Raw genomic sequence first — 13,175 nt, 5'->3', positions numbered from 1 at the left:
CCCTACTTATGACTTGGAATTAGCGGCAGTTATATTTACCTTGAAGTATTAGAGACACTATCTTTATGGTGAGAGATTCAAGGTGTTCTCGGATCACAAGAGTCTCAAGTACCTTTTCTCCTAAAAGGACTTAACCAATGACTACAACTTTGACTTACAATATCATCTAGGCAAGGCAAATGTTGTAGTGGATTCCTTAAGCCAAAAATCTCGTGGGACTCTGTCTAGCTTGGCCATTCAAAAATGGAAGATACTTGAGGGTTTGGCAGAAATGGGATTGTATTGCTTTGATGATGACGATAACAATGAGTCAGCATTCTTGTTTAGTTTCGTGGTTTAGCTCACTTTTGTCAGGCGAGTGATTGGGTCACATAGATAAGATCTGGATTTAGATGCCATTCATACTTTGATCTCTAGTGGTGAGATAGTGAAAGATTAGACCTTACATGCAAATGAAGGTCTATGATTCGGGGGTTTGTTGGTTGTTCCCACAGTTTGTCATGAGGACGTCTTACGGGAGTTTCACACTTCCCACTTTACAGTTTATCCAAGTGGTACCAAGATGTATCATAACTTGAGATGTTAGTATTGGTGGAGTGGGATGAAAAAGGATGTTGCGTAGTGATGAGCACTAAAAAGTGCGCATTTTAACCCCTTAAGCTTGAACGTTCTAGTACCTTATCCTATCTTATTTTTCCGTTTTAATCTAATTTCATATTATTTCCCTTTTCAGGCACTTATCCCCAAAATAAGTTAATATAGCTGAATTAGAGCATAAAAGATGTAATCTCAAGCTCAATGGAAGAAAGGAGCAAAGTGGAAGCAAGTTGGTGAAAGGAAGCCTTTTCGATCGATCGAACAGATCTTAGATTGATCACACAGTGATCGTTCCAATAATGCCAAGATGGATCGAGCCTTTTGTCCTTATCCTCAACAAAAGTCCTTCTTTGATTGATCCAACAATTCTTTGATCGATCGAACATCTTTGATCTTATCCTCACCTACCACTTTTGTCCTCTTCCCAAAATATCTCAGGCTTGTCTTTATTCCAAAAAAGCGCTACCAAGGTTCGATCGATCAAACCAGCCTTGAGATTGATCCAACTACCTCGAGTTGAGTGAAAAGTTAATTTCAAGCCAAATTAAATGTGTGCTCGTGGTACAATCATTGGGAGGTCCTAGTGCACAAGGTCTAACCATTGGGTGTGACGTTTGAGCTACCTATATAAGGATTTTGGCTATTTTGGGTAAGGAGGTTGGTGAGATTAAAGAGACTTAGCTAGAGATTAGAGAGAGAATACACAAATTGGGAAAGTTCTTCCTCTTTTCTAGGGTTTCCACCAAGGAGGAAAAAAATCATTTCTAGCATGGAGATCACCATTGAGGGTTGGATGACAACATCAATGAGTGGTTAAACATCTTCTTGGGGCTAGAGCTAGCCTTAAACATGCTTCCTAGACTTTGATGTTTTGTAATTAATGGGGATTAGTGTTGTAATTATTGTTTTGACCTTTGATATATATATATATAAATATTGTTTCTACCATGATTTGTATAGTTTAATACTTCCAATTGATCATTTCATTCTATTCATGTGTCTATGTATGCTAGAATAGATGTTCATGTGTTTATATCTAGGTTTTGTGATATTGATGCATGTCTATGTGTGTTGATGCTATGAATCTAGTGATGGTCCAGGCATAGTGCATAAATCGAATACTCTTGAGGTTTATTTGATGGTTCATACTCATTTCTTGATGGATTGTGCCTCTTCCTTAGTTAATTAGTTTAATTTTCATATCCCTAGCTTAGTTGTAGTGTAGTTTCTTTATTTTTTTAGATGGGAGGACAATTCATGGTTGTTTGATGTTCCATACTTATGAATTCAAGTAGTATATTTCTCTAATTTAATGATGTGCATTGATTGTAGACTTAAAGGAAGGAATAATGGCTCAATTTGATATGTATGTTGTGCTTTTCACTAGTTTGTCTAGACAATATATACTTATTTAGTCGTCCATGCTTGTTGATTTAATCAATGGCACACACTAGTATTATAACACATAATCCCCCTCATTCATTACACATTAATTGTCAAGGAAGGTGATGTTTAGTGGTGACTTCTAAGTCCCAAGACCCTTCTCTATTATTCTCTACATTTTAATCTATTTCAATTGCTTTACCTTGCATCCATTTAATTGACATTGTAGTTAATTAACCAAACAAACCATCTTTTGATCATTCGACCTACTAATCCAACATTATTTCCATACAAATACTGCCACCTTTCCCTTGGGACGATCCCTACTTGCCCTAGCTATATTAGTAGTTAGAGGTAGTAGTGGCACTTTATAATTCAAACTTGGCCATACTACATTCCACTTTTGCATACAATTTGGTACATTGGGATGGCACGCACCAAGTAAATTTTGTGACAAGTCTTCCTAGGTCACAGAGGGGAAATGTAGCCGTATGGGTCATCATTGACAAATTAACCAAGACAGCTCACTTCTTGTCTATTAAGGCTATGGATGACATAGAGATACTTGGTAGACTGTACATGAAGGAGATTGTGAGATTACACGGAGTTCCAGTATCTATTGTTTCGGATAGTGATGCCAAATTCACTTTGAAGTTCTGGGAAGGAGTTCACACAGCATTTGGCTCACCATTGCATTTTAGTACGGCATTCCATCCACATATGGATGACCAATTGGAGTGTACCATCTAGATCTTAGAGGATATGTTTTGGGCCTGCGTTCTTAATTTGGGAGGTAGTTGGGAGGATCACATTCCACTTATTGAGTTTACCCACAACAATAGTTATCAGGCGAGCATTGAGATGGCTTTATTTAAGGTGTTGTATAGCAGACCTTGTAGGTCTACTGATTGTTGGACTGAGGTGGGTGAGACAGCCGCTTTAGGACCCGACATTATACTTAAGACTACTGAGAAGATTAAACTGATCAGATAGAGGTTGTTCACAGCTTAGAGCCGACAGAAGAGTTATGCGGATACGCGGAGACGGCCGCTATCCTTTGAAGTGGGAGACCACATTTTTCTTCGGGTTTCTCTACAGAAGGGGTTGATAAGGTTTGGGAAGAGTGGCAAGTTGTCGCCATGATTTATTGGGACTTTTGAGATTTTGGATTGGGTAGGAGAGGTTGCCCATAGGCTGGCGTTGTCACCACTGTTGGATAAAGTCCACAATATTTTTCATATGTCGATGCTACGAAAGTACGAGCCAAATCCATCTCATATTTTGAGTTAGGTTGATGTAGACATTGATAAGGATGTTTCTTACGAGGAGAGACCAGGTCAAATCCTTGACACGCGGCAAAAAATGTTAAGAGACAAGACAATACCATTAGTGAAGGTTCTTTGGAGACATCACGGAGTTGAGGAGGTTACTTAGGAGCTCGAACAGGAGGTTCGCTTCAAATATCCGGCGCTGTTTTCTCCCTAGGTATGGCTTGATTTCGGGGATGAAATCTTTTTAAAGTTGGGGAGAATGTAATGTTTTTTATTTTTTTTCCCATTTTCTATTTTTTTAGATTTTTAAATTTTTAGGGTTATTTTCGTCCTTATCTTCTTTTGCATGTCAGACACTGTAGGGTCTGCCTGGTGTGTTAGAATGTTGATCGGGACATTTCATTGAGTTCAGAACCCTTGAAAATGCATTGGTTATCATTTCGACATTTTTCTATTTTTTGGGCCTGGAGGTCCGCAGGACCCACTACCGGTGTTATGTCATGAGTCCAGTGCATTTTATGCATCATTATTTTATGTTCACTTACATGGTTTTAAATTGAAATGGCGATTGTTAAATGTGTGTGTGTGTGTATATATATATATATATATATATTAATAATTGGTATCGAAGATTTTATTTATTTTTTTTATTTATTATTTTTTTTTTATATTGGGACCCATCAATGTTTCTATTTTAATGGCCATAAGGCCATTTTTGTAATACCTCTAATTTTAAAAGGATAGTCTCAGCATTTATTTATTTGTTTTATTTGCATTTTTAAATTAGTTAATTGATTATTTATTTATCTGTTTAATTTAAATAAGTGTTTAAATGTAATTTTGTCGCCTTATTTGGTTGATTTGAATTTAAATGATTTAACTGCATTATTTGTTATCTAATGATGTGTATTATATGTAATTAATTGTTAGATTTAAGTTGTTTTATTTCAATTTTTATTGTTTTTAAGGATGGACTTGGATAGTAGTAATAGACCACCAAATGGGTTGCATAAACTACTTGGATAGGAGTTAAATGGGTACTAATATTACCCATGAATTGTTATGCGTATATATATGGGTTTATATGCATATATATAGCTGTATACTTATTATTTGTTAAAAGTAGTTAATATTATTTTAACTTTAGTTGGATTTATCTATTTATATATACATATATTTATACCGTTGGTATACATATTCTTATATCACGGTTAGTTAAGGGTGCAGATATATATATATTTATTTTATTTTTCTTTTCCTTCTCCTTAGGTAATTAGAATTAGCTTAAAGTATAATAGCCTATATATACGTGTGTATAGTTTGCCAAGGGTTTAGAACCCTATTCACGTAACAGTAGAGGCAGAAAAATACAGAGAGTTTTAGAGAGAAACTGAGATAGGGAGAATTAGGGTTTTGGCCAAGAACAAGGACTGAACCAAGGAGAGGTTATTGAAGCTTGCTCGCGGGTTGAACCAGGAATAACAGAAAGTCTTGATGGCAGACCGAAGTCGTTGGAAAATCTAAGAAGAAGAGGTTAAGGTTTCAATCAGAAACCTAAAGGCAAGTTCTTCTTCTATCTCCTTCCCTTAGGCTCCGTGTTCTATATAGGCCTAAGTTAATTCCAGGATCTAATCAGAATTTAAATTGATCTATTATGCATGTAAATTCTGGTTTAAAACAATGTTAGATGAATTTATTTGTAATTGATTGATCTTACAATTTATGCCACGAGTATTTGTTTTAATTGATGTTAATGATACATAATTGATTTATATAAATTATTGGAGTGATTCAGGACTTAGTTCAGATTCTTAAGACCATCAACAATGGAGAACAGAGGGATTGAAACTCGTCAGAGATGAGGAAGATGATGCAAAACAGGGTGAGAGATGGCTCCCAAGGGGTGAAAGCCGGCTCCCAAAAGGGAATTATTTTGACGACTCTCAGGGAGAGAAAGAGCCAGCTCCCTGGAGTTGAAAGCCTACTCCCTCAAGATGATAGCTTGCTCCCAAGTGGACAGAGCTTGCTCTCAAGGGGACAGAGCTTGCTCTCAAGTGGATAGAGCTTGCTCCCTAATTTGAGAGCTTGCTCCATCGTTGCTACTTTAATATTTTGGGATTTTCGGCTACTGTTTTGAGGTTTGGGATGTTCCAGGGCTGCATGGGTTATTATGGGTGATTTAAATGACTACTATGAGCATGTTAAATACTTAGAATGCACAATTAATAATTATATGCTATGTAACGATGAACAATGTGAAATTTTAATTAAATTTACATGTTGTTAATGGATGGTTTAATTGCCTAGTATTATTCTAGCAATCTAAATTGATGATATATGATTTTAATTATGCATTGACAGTATAATATGATCATGCTATTATCTGATTTTTATTATGCTTGTTTTTGGAATTAATTGATGTGTTATTTTAATTATTTCATCAATTATTATACTGTATGGATGTAATGCACCAGTATGAGATGGTGGCATTCTAGGGACGGACTAACCAAAGAAGTGAACCCCTACCCTTTTATTTATAAGGGAATGGATTAACCATAGAGTTAAGTCCTCCTTATTTATGTCAGACCACTTATCAGATGGATGACATTTTTATCTTATGCTTATACAGACTTTATATATGTGATTATCGTGCCATAATATGAGCTTGAGTCTCAGGATCATGGTTAGGGTGCGTATATTGCCTAGGATGGATAATTGGATATGGTATATATCTATGTGTCTTGGTAGGTCGAGGTACTCATGCCCACTTCATGTGCGATTTGCATGTTGTCTTCTATGCAGGTTGAGGTAGACCTATAGACGAGTGAGTGTCCTATAATGTGTATCTATATGTATATGGACTACTTAGCTATTGTTAAGTTGACTAAGGTGTATACGTGTATCCGATTTCTGTTTGGATTGTAATAAAGTAAAACTTGTTCGTGGGCCTAACCACTATTATTTTTTAGGTGTTCGACAGTTCCATTATTAGAGCTTTTTTGTGCCAAGCAAAGACAGTTATTCACTCTTCCGACTACGTAGGACTCTTCTTTATGTTTTAGCTTTGGATTTGATTTCGGTTCAGTTATGTTTCCAGTTGGGATATTATTAGGGGTCCACTAGATGGATTCCCGAGTTGTAATGATATCGGAGGTTTTGAATTATTCTATTTAAAGGATGATTTATTTATAGAGTTATGGATTTATTATTTAATTTTCTTTCAGCTTAATTATTATTTATTCTTTAATTCTTCTTGTATTCTATGTTTGTTTATTTACTTAATTATTTGGTATCCCTCGGATCTGTGATCGGACTTGATCACCCGTGGCACTAGAATCGAGGGGTATCATAGTTGGTATCAGAGCACTATAGGTTCAAGTATCTCTGGGATTCGTTCGTATACGACTTCTGCGTAGCGTATTCTTTTGTTTAGAGCTTAAGTTTAGGATTCGTTGTATTCCTTTACGGTCCATTTAGTCATATGGATGTCTATCTTTCGGTGTTAATAAAAAGGTTAACGCTAGAAGAAGACGAGTCAATCAGAGAAAAAGGCAGCGAATAGGAGCGGCACGTAGGCAGCAGGATTTCCTAAGGCATCAACAAATTGAAGAAGAACAACAACTGCCAAGGTTTAAGGAAAAGGAGCAGGAGGACGTACAACAGACTCAAGAGTCTCAGGATGGGGACTACAATTAGGGCAGGAATCTAGAGTATTCTCCTCAGTTAGTTTACATCATTACTCAGGCTGTAGCAGCAGGCGTAACAATTGTACTTCAGAATCAGCCACACGTTCAGCAGACACTAGAAACATTACCAGTGGTGCAGAATATAGTTAAAGGTCATTGTTTTGCCTGCGAAGATTATTGGCATACAGCCAAACAATGTCCTGGGTTAGCTCAGAGACAGCAGAATGAGGGACTACAAGTAGGACAGGGTCAGCCATAGGCTAACCAATAGAGGTGGAAATTTGGTACTTTCCAGGTAGTTATTATACTTGTGGAGAGTTTGGTCACACTTTCAAGCAGTGTCTTAAATGAGGAGATACAGGCCATCCAAGCAGGAGGGTACCGAATCACAAAGAAGAAGTCTCTTTTAAAAGTGATTTTTATTACTAGTAGCAGTTGAAGTATTATTAGAAGTGTAGTCCTGTTTAAATCACGTACACTAGTATTATTTTAAAGAATATATATAACGATTATTCTTTTGGAAGTTTATGGTTTAAAGAAATTCTTAATAAAGTGAACTGGTGGTTTTGGTATCTCTATTGTGTTTTATAACAGTATTTTTAGTGATATTTACATAAATGGTTTTATTAAACTATATTGCAAAGTGTATGATGCGATAATAAAGGATTATCACAGTGGAGTGATTGGTATTTAGGCAGTTAAACAAATTTTTTTTTGTTTATAAGTACGTTGTGTGGGCACGAGATGATTACCAATGAGTTTATAAAAGTACTTGTGCAAATCAATACTGTAAGTTTGATTTTAAAGGAAGAATTCCCAAGAAAGATCGATATTCTAAATGTGAGTAAATTTCGGAGTATTTTGTATACTTTATGTGTTTTGCCCTATGGAGTATTCAGAAATTTTGGTTTTTATAGTTTAGTTGGTGATATAAGTATGTGATCGACCACATGTATTTCTATACTGATAGGCGATACTGCCATTTTACATGAGAGTGATGGGCCTGTGACACTAGATATTGGTAGACTTAGATTTTTAGCCAATCTATTGATTTTGGACATGCATTCTTATGATGTGTTACTCGAGATGGACTTGTTATCTCACTACCATGCCCAAGTTAATTGTTATAATAGGTTTATTGTATTCACTATACCTTGTCAGGATATGTACATTGTCGTTATGCCACGTTCTAACGGGGTTTCTAGCACCTATTTGTTCTATGTGGAGGAGGAGACCGAGGAAGAGATTTCTGTGGCACTGGATAGCATACCAATTGTATAGAAATTTTTGAATATGTTTCAAGAATTTCCAGGGTTGCCACCAAGTCGAGAGATAGACTTTATGATTAACTTACCTCTAGGCACTATGCCTATTGCTAGAACACCATACAGGATGACACCAGTGGAGATACGAGAGCTGAGGGATCAAATTCAGTAATTACTCAATTAGGTTTTTATTCGTAGGAGTACGTCACCCCGGGGAGTACCACTTTTGTTTGTGAAGAAGCAGGATGGTTCACTTCGCCTGGGTATAGATTATAGGGAGTTGAACAAGGTTACTATTCGTAATAAGTACCCTTTGCCCAGGATCGATGATCTTTTAGATCAGTTAAAAGGACCTACATACTTCTCTAAAATTGATCCGCGTTCTGGATATCATCAACTTCGGGTTAGTGAGCAAGATGTTCCTCGGGCAGCGTTTCTCACTAGATATGGTTCTTATGAGTTTCGTGTCATGCCTTTCGGATTGACTAACGCACCAGCAGTCTTCATGGATTTAATAACAGAGTCTTCAGGGCTTACTTAGATCAGTTTTTCATTATTTTCATTGATGATATTTTGATCTATTCAAAGACAGAGGATGATCATGTTAAATATCTTCGCACAGTGTTACAGACGCTTCATGAACCCCAATTATATGCCAAGTAAAAGAAATGTGAATTTTGGTAGTGGAGAGTGAAGTTTCTAGGTCATGTACTATCAGAAAGGGGAATAGCGGTAGATCCAGCCAAGGTTTCAGCAGTGGTAGAGTGGGGACAGCCTACTTTACCTACCGAGATTCAGAGTTTCCTCGGATTGGCAGGATACTATCGTAGATTCATTCAGGGATTCTCGAAGATAGCGTGACTACTCACTCACTTGACTAAGAAGGGGGTACGGTTCGTGTGGGATGAACACTGTCAGAAAGCTTTTGATGAGCTAAAGAATAAGTTGACTTCTGCACCGGTTTTGTCTACTCTACAGAGCGGGATAGAATATCTGGTTTAAACAGATGCTTCTTTGCAAGGTCTTAGGCGTGTTTTGATATAAGAGTAATGACCAATTTTGTATGGATCTCGTGAACTTAAGCCTTATGAGCTTAATTATCCAACACATGATTAGGAGTTGGCAGCTGTGGTTTTTGCCTTACGCATTTGGAGGCATTATCTGTTGGGAGAGTCCTTCGGATTATTTAGTGATCACAAAAGTTTGCAGTATTTGTTCACTTAGCGGGAGTTGAATATGAGACAGCACCGATGGTAAGAGTTTGTGAAAGACTATCATTTCTCTATACAGTACTATCTAGGGAAAGCGAATGTGGTGGCAGATACACTCAGTCGCTGACCCTATGCGAGTCTTTCTGCTTTATTTACAGCTGAGTGGAATGCTTTAAAGACCATTGATGAGTTATCTGATGCTTTTATGGCTTACATGGTAGTTACACCTTCTATCATTTATAAGGTCCTGAAGGCACAAGTCACGGATCAGCAATGCATTGACAAAGTTACAGAGATAGCTTCTGTGGAGTTTCCATTTTACTATGTTGGGACTGATGGAGGTTTGAGGTATAAATGATTTAAGGAAGGAAGTGATGACTGAGACTCATCATTCTGAGTTTTATGTTCATCCAAGAGGTGACAAAATGTATCAGGATATGAAGCGATAGTTTTGGTGGGCAGGTATGAAGAAGGACATTGCTATTTTTGTCTCTCAGTGTAGTACTTGTCAGATGGTCAAGATCGGTCATTAGAGGCCGCCAGGATCTCTACAACCACTACCTATACCAGCGTGGAAATGGGAGAGTATTTCTATGGATTTTGTGGAGGGATTGCCTACTTTGTTTAAAGATCACAATTCCATCTTGGTCATCGTGGATAGGTTGACCAAATTAGCTTATTTCTTGCCTATTTGCACTGATTCACTTCAGAACAGCTGGTGAGACTTTACATTATAGAGATTGTGAAGTTGCATGGCATTCGGTTATCTATTATATCGGACAGGGATTCGAGCTTTGTATCAGGGTTTTGGAAGAGTTTTCAACAGGCTTTGGGTACAGAGTTGCATCTTAGCACTACTTATCATCCACAGACAGATGGACAAACCGAGTGGGTTAATCAGATCATGGAGGATATGCTTCGTTCTTGTGTCATTGACTTTAAGGGTCATTAGGAGGACTATTTGTCACTGGTGAAGTTTGCATATGACAATAGTTTTCAGAAGACTATTGGTATGGCACTGTTTAAAGCATTATATGGCCGACCGTGTCGATCTCCTGTTTGTTGGATGGCGGTTGGAGAGAGTAGACTTTTGGGTTCTGAATTTATCAAAGATACCTCGGAAAAGATTGCTCTTATTAAGGATCACTTGTGCACTGCTCAGAGTAGGCAAAAGAGCTATGCAGAACGTTGTACTTGTACTTTGGAGTTTCAGGTGGGAGATCAGGTTTTACTCAAAGTGTCTCCTATGAAAGGAGTAATGCACTTTGGGAAGAAAGGGAAGTTGTCACCACATTTTGTCAGTCCATTTATGATTACGGATCGAATTAGAGCGGTAACTTATCGATTAGCACTTCCGGATAATTTAGATTGTGTGCATAATGTGTTTTATGCTTCCATGTTACGAAAATTTCTGCGAGATGAAGATCATTATTAGCATATCAATGTTGGTGAGATTGAGTTACAGCCACCATGTCGTATTGTAGATCGTAAGGATCAGATTCTTTACAATAAGGTTATACCTTTAGTGCGTGTCCAGTGGAGCCATTATAATGAGGCCGAGTCCACATGGGAACGAGAGGATGTCATTCGCTCACACTTTCTAGAAATAATGGATGAAGGTAAGGGCAAATTCTGAGGATGGAATTCCTTTTGTTAGCGGGGAAGAATGTAATACCCCTAATTTTAAAAGGATAGTTTCGACATTTATTTATTTCACATTTTTAAATTAGTTAATTGATTAATTGATTATTTGTTTATGTGTTTAATTTAATTAAGTGTTTAAATGTAATTTTATGGGCTTATTTGATTAATTTGAATTTAAATGATTTACTGCATTATTTGTTATCTGATAATGTATATTATGTGTAATTAATTGTTAGATTTAAATTATTTTATTTTAATTTTTATTATTTTTAAGGATGGACTTAGATAGTAGTAATAGACCACCAAATGGGTTGCATAGACTTCTTGGATAGGAGTTAAATGGGTACTAATATTACCCATGAATTGTTTTGCATATATATATGGATTTATATGCATATATATAGCTGTATATTTATTATTTATTAAAAGTAGTTAATATTATTTTAACTTTAGTTAGATTTATCTATCTATATATATATATATATATATATATATATATTTATACTGTTGGTATACATATTCTTATATCACGGTTAGTTTAAGGTGCAGATATATATATATTTATTTATTTATTTTATTTTTCTTTTCCTTCTCCTTAGGTAATTAGAATTAGGTTAAACTATAATAGCCTATATATACGTGTGTATAGTCTGCCAAGGGTTTAGAACCCTATTCACGTAATAGTGGAGGCAAAAAAATATAGAGAGTTTTAGAGAGAAACTGAGATAGGGAGAATTAGGGTTTTGGCCAAGAACAAGGGCTGAACCAAGGAGAGGTTATTGAAGCTTGCTCGCGGGTTGAACCAGGAGCAACAGAGAGTCTTGACGGCACACCGAAGTCGTTGGAAAACCTAAAGTCGTTGCCTTTAGGTTTCAATCCGAAACCTAAAGGCAAGTTTTTCTTCTATCTCCTTCCCTTAGGCTTCGTGTTCTATACATGCCTAAGTTAATTCCAGGAACTAATTAGACTTTAAATTGATCTATTATGCATGTAAATTCTGGTTTAAAACAATGTTAGATGAATTTATTTGTAATTGATTGATCTTGCAATTTATGCCATAAGTATTTGTTTTAATTGATGTCAATGATACATAATTGATTTATTGAATTATTGGAGTAATTCGGGACTTAGTTCAGACTCTTAGGACCATTAATAATGGAGAACAGAGAGATTGGAACTCGTCGGAGACGAGGAAGATGATGCAAAACAGAGTGAGAGCCGGCTCCCAAAAGGGAATTATTATGACGACTCTCAGGGAGAAAGAGAGAGAGCTGACTCCATAGAGTTGAGAGCCTGCTCCCTCAAGACGAGAGCTTGTTCCCTCAAGACGAGAGCTTGCTCTTAAAGGGACAGAGCTTGCTCTCAAGTGGACAGAGCTTGCTCCCACGAGGAGAAAGCTTGCTCTCAAGTGGACAGAGCTTGCTCCATAATTTAAGAGCATGCTCCATTGCTGTTACTTTAATATTTTGGGATTTTCGGCTACTATTTTGAGGTTTGGGATGTTCCAAGGCTGCGTGGGTTATTATGTGTGATTTAAATGACTACTATGAGCATGTTAAATACCTAGAAGGCACAATTAATAATTATATGCTATGGAACGATGAACAATGTGAAATTTTAATTAAATTTACATGTTGTTGATAGATGGTTTAATTGCCTAGTATTATTCTAGCAATCTAAATTGATGATATATGATTTTAATCATCCGTTGACAGTTTAATATGATCATGCTATTATTTGATTTTTATTATGCTTGTTTTTGGAATTAATTGATGTGTTAGTTTAATTATTTTATCAATTATTGGACTGTATGGATTTAATGTACCAATATGGGATGGTGGCATTTTAGGAATGGACTAACCAAAGAAGTTAAGTCCTACCTATTTATTTATAAAGGAATGGATTAACCATAGAGTTAAGTCCTCCTTATTTATGTCAGACCACTTATCAAACGGATGACATTTTTATTTTATGTTTATACGGACTTTATATATATGATTATTGTGTCATGATATGAGCTTGAGTCTCGGGATCATAGTTAGGGTGCGTATATTGCCTAGGATGGATAATTGGATATAGTAAACATCTGTTTGCCTTGGTAGGTCGAGGTACTTATGC

This window comes from Cornus florida, unplaced genomic scaffold (genome assembly GCF_030987335.1).
Source record: "Cornus florida cultivar Cherokee Brave unplaced genomic scaffold, ASM3098733v1 CherokeeBrave_3.0.0_Hap2_Chr03, whole genome shotgun sequence".
Classification (NCBI taxonomy): Eukaryota; Viridiplantae; Streptophyta; class Magnoliopsida; order Cornales; family Cornaceae; genus Cornus; species Cornus florida.
This window is presented reverse-complemented; position numbering follows the sequence as displayed.